The sequence below is a fragment of the Octodon degus genome, unplaced genomic scaffold, assembly GCF_000260255.1.
Source record: "Octodon degus isolate 3935 unplaced genomic scaffold, OctDeg1.0 scaffold00075, whole genome shotgun sequence".
In the NCBI taxonomy this organism is placed as follows: domain Eukaryota; kingdom Metazoa; phylum Chordata; class Mammalia; order Rodentia; family Octodontidae; genus Octodon; species Octodon degus.
This window is the reverse complement of record NW_004524651.1, coordinates 9,884,974-9,896,011: the sequence shown is the minus strand read 5'-3', so window position 1 is coordinate 9,896,011 and position 11,038 is coordinate 9,884,974.

Here is an 11,038-nt window from a genome sequence, read left to right as displayed (position 1 = left end):
AGAGAGAGAGAGAGAGAGAGAGAGAGAGAGAGAGAGAGAGAGAGAGAGAAAGAAAGACAAGGACAGAAAGACAGAGAGATACAGAGAGACAGAGAAAGAGGCCAGGGTCCCACAATCCTTTTGGAACTCACACCTCAGGGACCCAATACCTCCCACTAAGCCTGCTATGGTTTAGATCTAAAATGGCCCCAAAGCTTCCTGTGTTTGGGAGGTTAGTAGATTAGGGTTAGAGCTGGCTTGCTGTTGGAAGGTGGAGTTGGACTAGAGCAGATGATGCTCTGAGGGGCAGCCTGGAAGGTTACTTCCTTCCTGGTTCCTTCTTTCCTTCTCTCTGCTACCTGTTGGCCATGCTAGGAGAGCTCTCCTCCACCATACCCATGTGCCATCCGTGCTGGCTAACTGGAGCCAGCTGACTACGAGCTAACCAAATGTCTCCTCCACTAAGCTGACGGGGTGGGGTCTTGTCTGAAGGATGAGGAATGAGGCCACAGTGATGTCCCTGTTCTTAGTTCCACCACCTCCTCATAGCACCCAGCTCAGGACCAAACCATGGAGGCTGCTCAGATGCCAAGCGCAGCAGGCGGCTATGGCACTGCTCTCTGGGGTGAGCTGGCAGGATCCAGGGCAGGAGACGAGCACACAGAGAGGATGTGTATACCAGCAGCAGAGGTGGGTGGCGAAGGAAGGACTGCGGTGCGGCAGCGGGGTTCAAGGAAGAGGGCCTCTCCTGGGGTTGGAACTTCAAAAGGAAGCGCTCTAGGCCTGGGCCGGGTGGGTCAGTGCACTGCAGGTGGAAGAGTGCAAAAGCATGAGGGGCGGGGCCCACTTCCGAGCAGTTTCTGCAAGGGCGAGGGACCCCTGCGGCTGCTGGCACCATGGGGCATCCACTTCAGAGGGACTTTTAAGGTGCCATAGGGACAAAGAAACCCTGCTGGTGCTGACCAGGACCTCCCTTCTGGTGTACCCGGCACTCCTCTTGAGCTCTCCAGGAATTTTTGTTCTCTCAGAGAACAGTGCTCCGGGAGACGCAAAGAGAAGCAGGGTAGCTGGGTTCCTGAAACTCCTGAGCAGAGTGGTTAGCTGGGCCAGTCCTAGCAGCACCTCAGAAGAGGCAGGAGACCCCAGGGCCTCCAGGGAGGGGAGGGTTCTGGGCCACCCAGCTACTGGAGTGGTGCAGGAGAAGCCCACAGACTGGTTCTGGGGTCCACACTGTGCCCTTTCTCCTCTACAATAGAGGAGATGGAGAGAAAGCTGTGAAAACCGAGCTCCAGAGCGAGTTGCCGAGCACACACCTAAGCCTGAGGTGCTGATGGGGTGTCGGTCTCTCCAAGGCTGGCCTGGACTGTGCAGCTCTCCCTCCAAGGAGCCTCAGAGAATGTGGGCGCCCCAAGGGTACAGTCCTTGGGGGACAGTAGCAGACAGTGCAGGAAGAAGAGCCTGAGGGTTTCCTAAACATCATGTCCCACGCAAGTGGAGATCTGCAAAGGAGTCCCAGTTGGGACTTCCGCGGGCTCGCACTGCTCACAGTTCTTTCATTGTGGGGCGCCGGCTCGCCCACTGCGCACGCGCACCCTCCCTCCATCTCCACCCCACTGGCTTCTCCTCAATGAGCCTGCTCGGCTTCCTCCTCTGGAAGCCCCCACAAGCCCCAGACTCAGGCTCTCCCCTACTCACACAGCAGCCTCAGAAGTCTTTACACGCCACACGAGCATCAGATTTCAGGGCGAAACACTGCCTGTGGGCCACCGCTGTGTAGTCTTTAACACACGCTCCCAGAGCGGCAGCGTCATAGCAAGTACTCAAAAGATGTCCTCGGTCGGGGCCACAGATTTTGATCTGCTTTCCCTTAGAGAAGCCCAGCTCGCTACATCCTATGATTAATTACTTTTGCAAATCCAACAAGGCCAAAGTTACTTCCTGGGCTTTAGGGCCTGGGTTAGTCAGCTTTCTGTCAGTCAGACAATGGCTGAGATAACTTACCAGGTGAAAAGGATTATTTTAACAAAAATCCCTTGTCCTCGTATTTTGGAGCCCATAGCAGGGGGTAGCTGCTCGCCATCGTCAGCCAGGAAGCGAGAGAGCGCAGGCGGGCGCTTGAGGCCACGCCCCATGACCTCACTTCCTCCCTCTAGGCCCCGCCTCCCCAAGGTTCCTCTGCACCCAGCCCGGCTGCCCCGCCGGGTGCAAGCTTTCCACCCCAGGGCTTTGGAGAGCAGTCCAGGTCAGACTCTAGGGGGCGCTGTGTGCAGGGCTTGGAGCCGGGCTCGGGCCCAGCCTCTGTCAGTTCTACCTTACAGTCGCACAGGGTGGCACGGAGGCGAGGATTGGACCTCCCAGAGCGACCCTTTGTGTGTCAGCCTGACTCAGTCCTGGGCTGTGGCGGTCTCTAGTGGGGCATCACCCACCCGTGTCGGCGAGTGGTTGCAAAGGAGACGAGCGTGCGGGCTGACGGCAGGGAGTTCCGCACCTGCCTTCTCTCGCTCAGGTGGCGCAGTGCCGTCCTCTAGGGCCAACCGGGACAGAAAGGCAGAGGAAGGTAGGACTGACGCTGCATGACTGCCCCTAGGGACAGGGCCCTACCTGCTGGCGGCCCTCTCGGTGCCAGACCAGCGCGCACATCCGCGGGGGGCCCCTGGCTCGCGGGCGTTCTGTCGCCACAGCCCTGCATTGCCAGCTTTCCTGGGCCCCAGCTCCGGGTGGCGAAGCCTGGCAGCCTTGTCCCCCGCACGTGTGTGGGCCGGTCGCTCAGAGCAAGCCTTTTCCCAGCTAGCTTGCAGTTCTGTTTCCCTGGAGAACCCTGACCGGTACACCTCGGCTTCACAGTAAGCCCCCCAAAGCGCTCAGCACCCGCGGCTGGCTGGGAGCTTTCCTGTGCGCACTCAGGCTCGCACGAACTGGGTCTGGGCGCTTCACCCTCCGCCCTGCTGCCCTTTCTGTGCATTTGCTTGCTCACAGAGGCTTTCCACGCGAGTACGTGCTCAGGTGAGGAAGAACTGTTTGTCACTTCTCTGTGTCCGTGGCCCAGAACATGGGTTGACAGAAGTAAAAAATTCATAGCTGCTAAATTCATGCGTCATACCCACAAGTTCCTTAAAATGTGGTGGGCAGGTGAGGTAAGACAGAAGGCCAGAACCCGGCCGTAGCGTGAGGAGCAGAGTGGGCCGTGCCCGTCGGGAGACGCCACCGAGCCCAGGAGCCCTGGGAGGCCTCCGCTCGCCCAGCAGTCACAGCTTTTCCTTGCTGCACGAACAGCGTTGGTGCTGAGGGCCTGGGCCTGCTGTCCTCGGTATCCGGGTGCAGCTGGAGCGCGCAGGGGCTGGCCAAGCTCTGGGCTGCCAGGTGGCTGACAGCTGCTCCCGGGGAGCTTGCCGGGAAATGGCTGCACCGGGAAGCAGGAGGTGGCCCGCAGGAATGTTGTGCGTTTAAGTGGCCTCCTCCTTCCTTCCAGGCCTTCTCATTGTCTACAAAAAAAAAAAAAAAAAAAAAAAAAAATAGGGCTGGGCATGGTGGCACATGCCTGTGATCCCAGTGCTCCAGAGGCTGAGGCAGGAGGATTATTGTGAATACAAGACCAGCTTGGGCTACAAAATGAGCCCAAGGCCAGCCTGAATTGCATAAAAGATACACACACCCACAAAAAAAAAAAAAAAAAAAAAAAAAGAAAAAGAAAACAGTACACACAAAAGAAACATGATTTGGCTAATCCCCATTTAGGGTGGATGTTAGAGACATCTCAGTGAATAGCCAGGCCATGGGACACCTTTGGTGAGGGAGGATGGCTCATCCTGGAGGTGGCCCTACTGGGGCAAGCATGTTCTTGGGCGCATGGCGGTGTGCAGCACTTCCGGGCAAAGGGTCAGCCCTGTGCCTGCTTCCTTTCCCGGACACGACTCCAGAGGCCACAGAGCAGAACAAGCCACTGAAGCATCTCCAGCACCTCTTTAGAGGCCTTCTAAAAGTACAAGTTTGGCCCCTGGTAATCTGGAGGCCACAGAATCTTCTTGAGAGAAACCAATAAATAGTAGACAGGAAGAGAAAACAATCCCTGAGAAAAAGCACTGATTAGAAGCAAAAGAAGCGGCAGTGTTCAAGAAGGCGGCAGGAGAGTTACAGTAATGAGTGGTTAAAATGTGGATGTCAGGCTGCCTCCTGATCTCTCTGCTGAGGCTGGTGGAATACACAAAACTGAACAGGTGAAATTATTTCTCCCCTTGAATTTAGAACTTGAAAGAAAGCCACAACCATCTGCAGAAACGGCTGGGGTCTGTGCTCAGGGTGCTTGGGGTGTCTGCCCTGCTGTGGGGGCAGAGCCCAGGGCTGGCGCTCAGCTTCTTCCTGCAGCACGTGGATGTGAAGCTTCCCACAGAGCCTTCCTGGGGATCCGTCATTCCCAGCCTTCCTGCCTGGGCAGGCAGGACCCGTGGCTTCAGATCCACAGAGGGCGTTAGTAGTCCAGATGCTGCATATCTGGGCATGAGGGGATTTGCTAGTCTCTTACTGAAAACAAAAATCCCTATTTACAACCAATTCCAAATAGTCCTGGGATTCAGCCTGTGGATATGTTTGTTCTTTCAAGTTTTAGATTCTCTAAAGAACTTAACAATGCTTGGCACAGCCTGAGCACTCCTACAGAGCAGCTGCGCCTCTGGTTTCAGATGCCACTGGGCCAGGGTTCTAGGGATGGGAATTTGGCCAAGGCTTCTTCGGAGGAACAGCTGCGGAGAAGTCACTGGCAGCTCTTCCTCTCTCTGTTTTCAAGCTCTGCTGCATACCCCAAAGTCTGGCCCTACAGAAACATCTACTAACCCCTGCGGTGCAGGGATTTCATACATGTGCTGGGTGCAGGGTCAAGATAGAAGATTAGGGGTGGTAAAACTGGCTGGGGAAGTGGGTGTAGCCTGTTAATGGTGAGATCCTGCACACTTGGAGCAGTTCCCAGAGCCCTGCAGGCACTTCTCAGGAGAACTGGAGCAGGGCTTCAAAAGGATGGGCCAGCCCTGATCTCAGCCTGAGACGTGGGATCCCAGCACCGACTCTCAGGACCAGACAGAAATTTTCCAGTTTCCTCCAGATTTGGATGGCATGAAAGGAGCAGCAAGCGATGAAGAGTTGCTATCACAACTTTCCTCCATAGCCCACGCTGTCTCCCAGATGCACTGAGTACTCTTAGCTTGCATTCACCCTCTTTTTCTATTTACTCAGCCCAGACAATTTCTTCCCCTTGTCTCACTTTTATTTTCTCCAATAAACTTTTTTTTTTTGTCTTTTTGAGGCAGGGTCTTGCTATGCAGTTTAGGCTGGTCTTGAGCTCACTTTGTAGCCCAGGCTGGTCTCAAACTCACAACAATCCTCCTGTTTCAGCCTCCTCAGTGCTAGGATTACAGGCATGAGCCATCATGCCTGGCTTTCTTCTCTAACAAAGTTTGTTACAAGTTTTTTGTTTTGATCCATTTTTTAAAAAATGTATTTAGTACAGGGTTTCACTACACAGATTGGACTCAAAGTGATCCTTCCTGTTTTTCAGCCTCCATGGAACTGGGATTATAGGTGGGCCACCATGCCCAGTATTATTTGCTGTCTCAGTGTGCCCTGGGGGCGGGGCCGGCATGGCAGGCCAGGGATTGAACCCCTGGCCCCTGCCTCTTTCTAAGCAGGTGCTTTAATCCACTGAGCTGTCTGCTTGCCCCATTCATCTAATTCTTTGTTCAAACCAAGAACTTGGACTCTAACTCTGGAGAGAGAGGGGAGTGACTCAGAGCCAGGTAATGTTTAATTGTGGAGCCATCTTTAGACTCAGGCTACCTGACAGCATTTCTGGCTTGAAGTCGCCCAGAGAAGCATTCTTTGACCTGCGTCTGCTGTGAAGGGAGCAGTGGGTGGAGAATAATGAGATCTGGCCTGTGGGGCCCTGCGCAGCGGATCCAGCCCGTGCCTCCATTGCAGTCATTTGTACTTCAGGGAAGTGCCAGGAGGCTCGTGGTGCCTGGCCCGGGGCACAGGCGGATGCGGACACTGTGCCAGCCTTCTGCGAGCCGCCTTCCTGTGTTAGGCCTTTGGCTGCAGCGTTTATCATGGTTTTGGCTACAGCTCATAAAGACACAGACATGGACTTCCAGACTGCTTCAGAAGCAAGAGCGACAGGCCCACTGTGCTGGATGCAGCAGGGAGACTTGTGGGAGGGCAGGTGCAGAGTGACGTTTACTCTAAATTTCTTCTTCTTCTTCTTTTTTTTTTTAAATAAACACACACACTTTTCTGATCAGCCCTTGTATGTAGAGCCTCTGGCACACGCTGCCTGACCAGTGCTCCTTTTCTTCTGCCATCACCGGCCTGCAGAGCCCTTCCCTCCTCCAGTGCAGGGCGCCCCACTTGGGAGATGGGCTTGGAGCTGTGGATTTCTCTGCTGCCCATCCTGGATGGCTCTGGCTTGCCCGTGACTCGGAGGGAAGCTGCTCTGCCTTACAGGCATCCAGGAAAGCTGGCGCTTCAGGTTTGGTGCGCTATTTTTTCGCAGCACCTTACATTGTTATATTCCTCTGTATTTCAGAAATGATTTTTTTAAATAATGCAAGATCTTGAGCAAGTCCTGCTACCACATTATGATTTCAACACCCCACATCTGCGTTCCGACTCTAGCTCTGTCACTTGAAAAGTAAGACTTGCTCTTGGGTAATTTGCAAGTACTTTGGGGACTTCACAGTACTTCACAGTGGCTAAGGCGGGAGAGGTGGCATCGGGACTGTGTGGCCTGGGCACCCCTCCCCCCAGGCACTGTGGGGGCCTCCCTGTGGGGCCCACTGCTGACTTGGGGGTCCTCAGGAGCTGTGTCCCATCCCAGGAACATTCCTTCAGTTTCAAATCTTTCACTGGAAGATATTACAAGCAGTGGTTGGTAACTCCTCATTTAATTTTATAAATTCCACTATTCAGTTACGCAAAATTCTATGGTAGCCTCAGCTCATATGATAGTAACCATCCAAGATTTAATAACCCAGGGCAAACAATTTGGTAGATGGCAAGACAATGAGTGACACCTTTTCCTTTACTGGACTGTTGGGCAAGGGTGGAGACAGGGCTGGTGTGTGTGTGTGTGTGTGTGTGTGTGTGTGTGTGTGTGATTCCCAGGCTTCCCTTTCAGCCCCTCCTTCTGAAAATAGAAAGTATCTGATTGGAGAAGGAAGCTGCTAAGGCCATGCACACTCACCATCTCAGCAGAATGCCCTGAAAGCCGCTCACCTCCTCAGTGTGTTCTGAGGGCACAAGCCACTTGCTTATGGCCTTGCTGCTGGGGCTTAGGTGAGCATCCCCAAAGGGCACCGTGCTGTAGGCTGCACACTCAGCCGTGGCGCACTGCTATTTTGAAGTGCTGGAAACTAAGAAGTGCTGTCACTGTGGACGTGCCTTTAAAGAGGGTGGAGTCCCGGCCCCTGCCTCTTTCCTGTTTGCTGTCTTCCACGTGTCCCTCCATGGCGTGCTACTTCACTAAGGCCCCAAGGCAAAGGGTCCATGGACCACGGGCTAAGATCTCAAAAGGTGCTTCAAACAGGTGTCCTGCCACAGTGATGGAGCGCTGGCTAATGCATTCAAACAGGTGTTAGTCTTTACTGTAGAATACGTCCAACATTTTTATATTTGTTTTACTTCTTTAAGCAATTATTACTCTCAAATATCTGGGGACTGTGAGCTGTCTAATAAATGTAAATTCTCACAGGTTGTTTCTTAAATGGCACTGACAAGCTGACATCTGACATTTTCAAGATGGCCCTATGATTTCAGGGCATTCACAGCTGGAGCTATAGTGCCTATTTATTTTCAGCTGCCACATAGTATAAGTTCTAGTTACATGTTTTGTTGCATCCCTTGCAGCTCTCACTGGTCCTGGGGAAAAATGGTGAAGAGATTTAGGAAATAAAAACCGGAGACAAAAGCTGAGGTTGGGTGGAGCCGTCTCTCCTGAGGAGAGAAGACGAACTGTGCAGCCAACATAGGAGTTTTTATGTATACATGTGGCAAACTCAGCATCACAAGACACAGGGTTGCCTAGCAACTGGTGTCTGGAGCTGTCTCAGGCAAGATGTTTTTCTAAGGGCCGAAGTGTTTCTAGCTTCAGTTGCTGCCTACATTCTGTAGCTATCAGAGCTGATAGAATGATGATGTTTTCATGAACTGCTTGTCAAATTTTATGTGTTGGGCAAAAATGTACTATATTAGCAGTGTAATTAGTAAATGTAAAGATGTTGACATCCAGTACGGTTTGTTTTATGGGGCCCTCACCTACGTCTGGGCAGTTCCCTCAGTGGGTGAGAATGCCAGAGAAAGCCACCGCCATGGAGCCTAGGCACCTGGAACGGGAGTGTTCGGGCACAGTCCTAGAATAATGGTCCGCGTGGCTGGATGCGTAGGGCTTCATGAGTTGGAGAACAAACTCCAAAAGCGCTGAACAGCGTAATTACTTGCTAGCTATCAGTGTAACACCTGCTTCCTGGAAATGCCACCCCGAGGGAGGATGTAGAGGTGCCGATGACGACAGTAAGAATAGCCCTGCAGGACTTCTGAACTCTACATTCCCTACCCTGAGCAGCAGCGCCGCCGCGCTGGCAGCACCCTGCCTCCTGTGTGTCCTGTAGAGTTTGAACTGCTCCTGGGGCCTGGCTGTTGCCTGCTCCAGTGGCTGTCTGTTCATTCATTCACTGGCTCACAGGTTTGCTCAACACACACTTATTGAGCAACTACTACATGCCCACTCCCTGGCCCCTGGCCTCATGGAGTCTGCAACATGCTGTGGTCCAAGGCCACTGATGGCCCCACTGCTTTGGGCCTGGACTGAGACAGCACCAAGGAAGGAGCCTGAGGGGGTGGAGCTCTGTCCACCCCTGGCCTAGTGTGAGGAGAAGAGGCCAGGGTCCCATGGTGCTGAGCCTGGAAAGGCCCTGGGGTCTAAAGTCTCAGCAGGCGCTCAACTCCGAACACTGCCTTCACCTCCCAGTGGTGCCAGGGACTGGGGTGGAGGCTGGGACGCAGGGGCTGTTCCTGATGCGAGCAGCACGGGCAGGAGCAATCAGAGCGGAGCTCTGCGGGGTGCTGGGCCCGTGCTGCCAGCCTCGCTGTCCTCACCTGCCTTCTTCCTGATTCCAGGAGGGAGCGGCCCTGTGTTGGTCCATGTGACAGCTTTGGGACCGCACTACCGTCCCACTCCACAATCACAGTGCACGAGGAATCGTGGGGGGTTGTTTTTGTTCTTTTTTCTTTGTTCTGTGTACTTTTCCTGTCAGAATAATAGTATAATAATACTACTTTAGCCTATACCAGGCCAGTGGCTCAATCCCCTAAACAACAACAGTGTTAATAATAATGACGATAATAGTGCTTTATCCATCTTATTTTAAAAATCTAGCTGAGCTTGGTGGCACAGGCGTGTAATCCCAGCACTCTGGGAGGCTGAGGCAGGAGGACTGCAAGTTCAAGCCCAAGCCGGGCAACTCAGCAATACAACAAGACTCCCATCTCAAATTAAGAAAGAACAAAGGACTGGGGATGTAGTACAGTGTGAAGACCAAGTTTAAAACCCAGTGCTGGAAAACAAAACAAAGCACAGAAAACATCCCGAACTTCTGTCCCACTTTGCCATAAATGACTCTCTACGTCTGCCCTCCTGCCCTCATTTTCCCGTGCACATCCTGCCGTCCCGCCCATCACCAGCTCCGGGACACCACCTCATCCTGGCCGTCAGTGGCCTCCACGTGGCCAAATCCAGAGCCCGATTCAGGCTTCCCCTCTATGCTTTTCTGACCATTCTCCAGAAGAGGGACCAGGTGGCTGGAACACACGCTGAGTGATGGTGGCACAGTGGGCTGGAGGCCTGCTCCCTGCCACAGCTCCTAGGGGACCAGCCTGTCCTCCATGCTGACTCTCCTGGTTTGTGACTGGTTGGCATCAGGCAGCTCCAGCTGAGGTTTACAACCTAGGAACACCCTGTTGGGCAGCAGGAGGCGGCTGACAGCGCGTGGATGCAGAAGGCCCACGGCTGCCGGGATGGTCACACTGGAGGCAGTGTGTGGTCACAGAGCCAGGGAGCACCACTTTGCTGCTGGGATGGCCTTAAAGGCTTAGCAGATTCCTTGTGAAGTTGAGGGTTGTTTTCCCTCCTGTGAAAACTGCTGTCAGTGTTTCGGTTGGGGTTGCATTAGATCTCAGTTGTGAAAGGGTGACCCCCAGGACCATGTTGGTTACTGTGGGTGACAGGTCCTGGATGGTTCCTAGGTTCTTGTGCTTAGTGAACCAAGACCTCGACGGGGTACATGACTGTAAGGGGACTGACCACAGCGCAGTTTCACAAGGTGACAGTATGCCCATGGTGACCAGGCTTGGGCCAGCAAAGGAAAATGGACAGCGCTGAGGCATGGGGTTGGGATTAAACCTGTTGCAGCAGGTCTTGGGTGCCTCCCACCTCAGCTTCCAGAGTGAGACTGAGGGATTGCCAGGGGCTGAGTCAGGCCCGCTGTATCTGCTGCGCATGTCCTTCCCCTAATTCTGTCTGCATGGATCGCAAATGCAAGTGTAGTGCATTTGCATGAGCCTTCGGTGAGCGCTGGGTGAAGAAATGTCACTGAAGGCCCTTCAGGAGCAGCCTGGTGGTGGGTGCTGGCCCTGGGCCCTTGCCCCGGTCCAGGTGAGTGGGGGGAGGGAGGAGTGGTCCCATAGCTCCAGTTTTACTAGGGCAGGAGACAGTGAGGATGGGGACCCAGGTAAGCCCAGATCAGCCCTGAGAACACAGGGCCCTAAGGGAGTGGCTCACTGAAGTGCACCTGGGGAACCTCGCTGACCCAGGCACCCACTGTGTCCTATTGTCTCACCTCTGTCTTCTTACCAGCATATGTGAACCTCTGAACTTTTTTTTTCAAAGTTTTATTGATAAACAGCAATGAGACAGTTTCAAATCAAATGGGAAGTACAATTTCAACAAATAATACACTGCATATATTCTTCTTAGTGGTTAATTGCTGTACAAGATGCGGACTTGTGATCCTATTTACAAACA